General features: G+C 41.2%; 2 long non-coding RNA genes across 2 annotated transcripts; one reads left to right on the top strand and one right to left on the bottom strand.

Moving 5' to 3' along the window:
* Positions 1-311: 311 nt before the first annotated feature.
* LOC307018503 lies at positions 312-4,256 on the bottom strand. Its single transcript, XR_013802421.1, has 2 exons — positions 4,122-4,256; positions 312-3,850 (listed from the first exon to the last, which is right to left on the bottom strand). It is a non-coding gene; the product is annotated as an uncharacterized lncRNA (long non-coding RNA).
* On the top strand, positions 3,844-7,715 carry LOC307018502. Its single transcript, XR_013802420.1, has 3 exons — positions 3,844-4,990; positions 5,099-6,732; positions 7,601-7,715. It is a non-coding gene; the product is annotated as an uncharacterized lncRNA (long non-coding RNA).
* The last annotated feature ends 252 nt before the right edge of the window (positions 7,716-7,967 follow it).

Genomic DNA, 7,967 nt, shown 5'->3' with positions numbered 1-7,967 from the left:
ATTTGCATCTTGTATAAATCCATCATATATATGCATCTTTTCTTGTAGCCACTGCTTTTGCTTTCCCATTTCTTCTTCAGGCAGTTGACGGTCGGTTAATGACTTGCTTTTAATTCATTACACAACTTCATAAATTCAACCAGTTTCAACTGTATTTCCTTTGCATTGTCTTTTGAGTTCATAAGCTCTTTCAGTCTTTCCATTAACTTCTTTATTTGTTTGTAGCTGAAGTTTCTTGCTTTTTGACAGTTTGTAATAAACAACTCCAATCCTTTAGGCGTGTGAGTGATAATCCTTTTTTCCCTCACAGATCGCAGTTCAACAGCGCCATTTTGTGACGCGACGTCAGATTTCACAGACATGATTAATGTTCACTGTTCCTTTAAGCTTCGTCTTCTCTTCTCCGTTTGCAGATGGCGCGCTGTTTCAAACAGCTGATATCATTGCAGCATTAAAACCATTTACTAAGCCATTGTCCAATACAGCTTAATATCTCCAATTGGTCCACTTATCATGCTGCACAGTGCACATACCCGGCCGCTTTCCCATTCTTGGCTCTCGGCGTCTTCGGTAAGCGCAGGTGGGAACAATCTCAGCTGATTGTCGCGTGTTGGCCAGCTGATCCGGGATGACGATGTCGATTGTTCAATAATCCAATTGTTTGTTTCCGGTGAAAACGATCCTTAATCCAATGTGAAGTGATTCTTATTGTCCAGTTTTACTCCTAGAGTACGATTTCACTTAATGTAATTCCTGTTCCTATGTCCTATATCATTTTGCCATTACTTCACAGAAGGGGTTGAAGAGTGATCCAGACGTAGACACAAACAGATGACTTGATGGTCCTTTGGTGCAGTTTATAATGAGGTTTATTATCGTTTTACATACCAGGGTTTTAATTGTACAGTTTCGTTGTAGTGGTGAGCATCTGCCGGGCTGGTGAAATCGGTATGCTCTTTCCTTTGTGTCCTCCCGTCACCTGGTCACCTATGACCTCTTTTATACACCCGGTGCAGCTCAACCCGCCACCAAGTGTTCAAAATAATATTGCACTATACATATAACTTAAATAAACTGACACACCAACAACACCCATAACATGGCTCCTACAAGTATTATTACATCTCAGTGCAGCGTTTGACACTGTTGACCACAACATAACATATTGAGTCTATTGCCCAAAATTGATTTACTTCGGATATGGGTTGTTCTCCATAAACCTAAAATCATCACACTCTCTGAAACTTGGCTTAGTAGTAACATTTCCGATAGTGAACTAGAAATCACAAATTATTTGCTTTACAGATCTGATAGATGCAGCAGGGGTGGAGGTGTGGCTATTTATGTCTCCTCTGACCTTGTGACTGAGCTAACTGCTACTTCTATAGAGCCTCTACATTTTGAATGCATTTTTCTTAAAATTATTTTTCATGAAAATAAATGCTTAACTATTGGTAGCATCTATAGGCCACCTTCTTCACCTGCAGAGTCTTTTAACCATATCATTGACACTATCAACTCCATTTCCTGCGGAAATGAAATAATCTTGCCTTGTGATTTCAACAAAAATTGGTTGGATAAATCATCTGATAGAGAGAAAAAACTTTTCAGTAGTCTAAATGTTAAACAGCTAATTAATGAGCCAACTCGTATCACTCTCAGAACCCAATCTCTGCTTGACTGGATACTGGTGTCACACCCTGACAGAATCTTAAAAGCTGGTGTCATGTCGGATTGCTTCAGCGATCATTGAATTGTTTATTGCGTATGGAAAATCTAATTAATTAAACTACCTCCAAAACTAGTCCAAATCAGACAATATAAAAAATTGAATGTTGATTTATATATTAATGATGTTGTTGCCCTTAATTGGGACAGATTTCAGCTAATACCTTTTGTACAATATGCTTGGGATTTTCTGCATAAAGAGCTCACTTATGTCATGAACAAACATGCACCTGTGAGAACGGTTAAGGTCAAAGGTCAACATCTCCCTTGGATCAATTTTTGTTTATGTATGTCTGTAAGTTGTTGCTATTTTCGGGACCCCCTTGAAAACGAGATGGTGCATCTCAAGGGGTTTATCCCAATGAATAATAATGTCTATATAATATTACTCGACCGACTAGAAAACTGGGTGGGACTTTCTGCAACAGTTCTAAATTGGTTTGAATCCTTAGGACAGAAAAAACTTTGTTTCTATAGGTAAATACACATCTGAGTTGACAAATATGACATGTGGGGTACCTCAAGGCTCCATCTTGGGGCCTCTTCTCTTTAACATCTACATGCTACCACTGGCTCAGATAATGAAAAACAACAAAATAAGTTACCATAGCTATGCGGATGACACAAAAATGTACGTAACAATTTCACCAGGAGACTATGCTCCAATTCAAACACTGAGTAAGTGCATTGAACAAATCAATGAATGGATGTGTCAGAACTTTCTCCAATTAAACAAAGATAAAACTGAGGTAATGGTTTTTGGAGCCAAGGCAGAACGTTTAAAAGTTAGCGCTGAGCTTCAGTCTGCAATGCTCAAAACAACAGATAAAGCCAGAAATCTAGGTGTAGTCATGGACTCTGACCTGAGTTTCAATAGTCACATTAAAACAGTTACTAAATCAGCCTACTATCACCTAAAGAATATATCTAGGATTAAAAGACTGATGTCACAGCAGGAAAAACTTGTCTATGCTTTTATCTTCAGTAGACTTGACTACTGTAATGGTGTCTTCACAGGTCTCAATAAAAAATCTATTAGAAAGCTGCAGCTAATTCAGAACGCCGCTGCTCGAGTCCTTACTAACACTAAGAAAGTGGATCACATCACTCCTGTTCTGAAGTCTTTACACTGGCTTCCTGTATGTCAAAGAATAGATTTCAAAATAATGCTGCTGGTTTATAAAGCACTGAATGGTTTAGGCCCAAAATACATTTCTGACCTCCAGCTAAATTATGAACCATCCAGATCTCTCAGGTCTTCAGGGACTGGTCAGCTTTCTGCCCCCAGAGTCAGAACTAAACATGGTAAAGCAGCGTTCAGTTATTATGCTCCAAATATCTGGAACAAACTCCCAGAAACCTGCAGGTCCGCTGCAACTCTTAATACTTTTAAATCCAGGCTGAAGACTTTTATTTTTGTCGCTGCTTTTAATTGAACTATTCACATATTAAACTGCACTGTAACTTTTATCCATGTATTTTATTATCTTTTCTTTTTAATGACTGATTTTAAATGCCATTTTCTTGATGTCTTTCATTTTTTGTAAAGCACTTTGAATTGCCTTGTGTTGAAAGGTGCTATATAAATAAACTTGCCTTAACTTGCCTTATACATATTTTGATATTTGAATCCTTATTGTTTTTCAGCACAGATTTTTCGTTTTCAGATTCAAAACAATTGTTTTTTCAGTTTCAAATCTTGTTTTTTCAGGTTTCACATTGCTTTTCACCTTCAGATCGTTTTTCACTTTCAGATCTTTTTTTTTCGCTTTAAGATCTTTTTTTTTGACTTTCAAACTTTTGGCCCTGATATTGCTTGGGGGGCGGGGCTTACGAAAGAGTAGTTTGGCATCCTGAGTGACAGGCCTCCCTCTGTCATGTTGCCTTCATGGATGTTAGAAAACTGAGACCAGCGTCAAGGTTCCGTTAAGCGAGCTGTTGAGCATCGTAGTTGGCAACAATCAAGTACAAATAAACTGTGTTAGAATGTGAAATTACGTATCCGCAACGAACCAGCAGGTTGTTCTGGTGGACCTGACGCCATCCCTCGCTGTCTCACGGAGAGATACCGCAGGTCCAGTGGCGGTTCTAGACCAATTTGACTGGGGGGGCCAGTTATTTTCTGAGGGGGCACAATAAATGCAGGACGAAAAAGAGAACTAGACATTAAAGTAATTGCGCATAAGACAACAATGCAATACAGTTATTGGTATTTGTTTCAGTACACTTATTTATTTCAGATATATCTTATAGTTATTACTGTTAGCTTCAGCTTAAGTTATAGTACAATTTTTGCACTAACACCATATCATATTTAGATAAAAATAAAGGCAATGAACAGTTACATCTCTACTTTACATCTACAATTACACGGATATAATAGTTTAACTCACCTTCAATTATCGTGGTAGTCTCTCGAAACGTAGGTTTCAATCAGTCTTTCTTGGATGCAACAGCCTCTGATGATCCGAGATGAAAAGTGTTTGTTTTTCGCGCGCTTCAGCCGGACAGTGAAAGTGAGTGCACCGCTCTAATGGGTCCTGGGTGCACCGCTCTAATGGGTCCGACTAGAATGACGAATAGCGTTAGTTCCGCCTATTCCGTCGTTCAATACATCTTGTAATAAATCATACATTTTTCATTTTTTTCACATTTCATTGTTAGGGGGGCCACAGGGGGGTCAGAGGTCAGTGTTAGGGGGGCACTGGCCCCCCTGCCCTCCCTAGAACCGCCCCTGTGCAGGTCCTTCCTTCCTGCAGCGGTCAGACTATACAACCAGCACAGCCCCTAGTAGACCCCGCACAAAACAACACAGACTATAACACCTCTTTTTGATAAATACCAACTATGTGCAATATTTGCAGTATGTGCAATATATATATGCCGTTAAAAACTGTGCAATATATACCTGGCTGCTAAATCCGCAGAACTGTCACAGAGTGTGTATTATGTAAAATGTGTAACTTTAAAAATATATATAATTTCTTTTTTTAATCTTTAATACTTTTTGTATGCATGCTTTAGGTAACATTAAACTGTCTTTGGCTCTCGTCTGCTGTAACAATGTAAATGTCACAGTCCAAACTGTGTCCCTGTTTGTTCCCCTGTGTGTGTGGAGAGGGTGTGGTGTCCCTTGCAGGCAGCAGCCTGATTGCTCTCACCTGGCCGTCCGACTCAGCTGTCCCTCATCATCTAATCAGGACACAGCTTATCTACTCCAGTCTCCCAGCAACTCACCGCCAGATTGTTTTCTACACCAGTGGTATTACATCCTCCTGGCTGCCCATTCAGTTATCCTGTCTGCCCATTCAGTTATCCTGTCTGCGTGTAAATCCGTACTCTTTTTAACTAGTTTCTCTTGTGTTTCCAGTGCAATCCCTCGGCCATCATCCACCAGAGCTTCCAGCCAACCAGTAGCGTGGCGTGGGGAAAAGATTAGGGGAAGCCAATAATACGTCCTTTCTTTTGGGGTGGGGGGGGTGTGGTGGTCAATGTAACTAATAACGTAGCCAGATGAGTGATTACAGCGCCCGGTATCATTTTACACACATTTGTATCATACAGATGCAGGACTTACACACGCCGGTTATCTGACCGACAGGTCCGCACGCACTCTCCAGCCGAAACTCTAATAAGCATTCATTCACAAACTAAATCAGGAGACCTTTAACGTTTTACGTCCGGTTCGCTCCTTTGTTCCTCGCTGTACACGGCTCCAGTTTGGGCATTGGCCTGTCATCAGATTGTATTTGTTGTTGCTGCTGCAGCGGAAGTTTAGTCCAATTATTTTTGATTAAATACTCCAAATCTCCACCCTCCATAATTGCACTTGCTTCAGTTGCTTGCTACTTTCTAACGGCGGTGTAAGTGGTGCAGTGACGCTATCTATCTTCTATCGATTAGATTTATCATTCGAAAATTATAAAAGTAGGGTAGACATGTGGATATTATCCGACTGAACAAAATGTGCATTTACCTAACAGGTTCGTTTTCCACTGACCTTTTTTCGAGCTATTTTCCAAAATCCTATGGAGAAATCCCATTGCTTTTTTGTCGAGGGAAGCCGAGCGCAGCTTACTTCCGCTTTTTGGGACGCGTCACTGCACCACTAAATTGATGCGATTTGATTGGATTGTGAGGCAAGGGAAGCCAGCCGCCTCTGGCTTCCCTTGGCATGGCCCTGACCAATCACAGGTTGGCAGGGACATGACGTGAGCCTCATCTGATTGGTCAATCCCTCCATTTTTTTTCACCAAGGGAAGCAAATTTCGGCTGGCCTCCTCTCGCAACAGAGAGTGCAATCTACTGTTTCACCATAACATCTAGAGGGGCGCTGTTTCACTATTTGTAAAATACTCAATGAGAATGGGGGAGAGACGGGCCGGTGTCGGTACCAGATGTGTTCGGGGTACCAGATGTGTGTTCGGGGGCCGTCTCTTACCAATGACGTCACGCATTGTACGCATTGTGATTGGCTGTACGGTAATTTACCCAGGGGTGCTCGGGGGGAAATCACATCTACAGATCATGACGAACCGAATTGAAGTATTCCTATAGAGAGGCGAAGTCCCTCCCCTTCCGGGAGCCTCCATGGGACCCCGGAAGCGGAAAATTATATATTGAATTCAATGGAGAGAGAAAACGTATCTTTTGATCCCGTTTGAATTGTGCCACGAATGACACATATGATGTTTGTCAATTTAAAAGAACATTTTGCAAGTCAAAAAAATTAAAATGTGTCGTAAAACTGTGAAGTAACACATTTTTTTGTGTTAAGCCGCTCAGTGAACTACATGTCTCTGGTCCCGCACAATATGCGTCACCAACACAAAGATGGCCGTCACGTTGGCACATTTCACCTCATTCTTTCAGAATGAGAATAAAAGTATAAAACGAGGTGAAAATCACTACAAGTCTGGGCACGTTGAGAGCTGTACATACACAAAAGGGGAGTTAGTCGGTTCTGTAAGAGCCAGCATGCGGGACCGGCTTTACAAGGTTTCGGTGAGTAATATGAGTGCAATGTTAACAGGTTAATGTCAGTCAATAAGGAGGAGAATGAAGAAGATGATGAACCACAGACCCGGCATATAATGACTGCAGTGTGCAGAGCTGTGTTAATTTATGTTACTGTTATCAATAGCATTAGTTGACTGAGAAAACCGTCAAGAAAAAAAGTTTAGCGATGTTACGAGTTGACAAGCATAATATGAACCACGGCTGTGATTGACAACCTGGACAGCCAGTCAGAAGCTAGAATGCCAACCTAGAGAGCCAATCAGAACCTAGAACGGGTGTACTGTATACGGGTGTGTATGCTGTGGATAACATTAGTGTTCACAAGAACAAGGTACACTCCCGTGTTTTGTTTTAGTTGCTCTTCAGATTGAAGCGGCCAGTTTTATATCGACTATATGTGTGATCTCCTTTTTACATCTCGTTGTGTCATTTGAGTTTATTTGCTGTGTGTAGATTCAAGGATTTTGGTTATCTTGTCAATTTGTTTGGTTATCTAGGCACAGCTGTGTGTGACTCCCTCTGGTACACTGGTATGTGTTTTCCTAATGTAGAGAGCATTGATTAATTCATAAACTACACACTGAGTCTAGATCCTGACCAAAAATTCTTTTTTTGTTGATCAAATGTTTTTCAAAAATGTAATAAACATTTAAAAAAATTCAATGTACAATCACAACCAATACAACACAAATTACAAAAAATTCAGAAAAAACAAACAATAACAACAATCAGACAAGAGGACAAAACTATGGAAAAATAAACGCTCCCACCCCCAGATCTGGACCATCCTTGTATTGCTCATTCAATCTATTATAGCATGTTAACAAACATGGTACTTACTTTATTTGTACAGATCTACATGGGAGAGGATGGCGCGATGCAGAGCGCTGTCTGTGGTTGTGCACGGAGGATGTACAAATGCAGCCACGCTGCAGCATTGGCAATATTTGCCATGTGGCAGATCAGCTCCACAGAAGTTGAGTGCCAGTGGAGGAAGCCTGGCACTTCAAAAGTAGTCCAGCCGGTGTCTCAACTCTACCAACAGCAAGAGGAGACATACAACCCACTGGCCAGAGACATCGCCACTGAGGAAGTAGACTGGTTCAGGTCTGCACTGAGGGGCGCAGCATGGCATGGCATGGCTTTTGTCACCTGAGCCGGAGCTGCAGCCTCAACATCAGGCCATTTTCAACGTGCCGGAGCTGGTGAAGGAGCATGGG

This window comes from Notothenia rossii, assembly GCF_949606895.1.
Source record: "Notothenia rossii genome assembly, chromosome: 9".
Taxonomy (NCBI): Eukaryota; Metazoa; Chordata; class Actinopteri; order Perciformes; family Nototheniidae; genus Notothenia; species Notothenia rossii.
The sequence above is the reverse complement of the archived record's forward strand: the minus strand, read 5'-3'. Positions and strand labels throughout refer to the sequence as shown.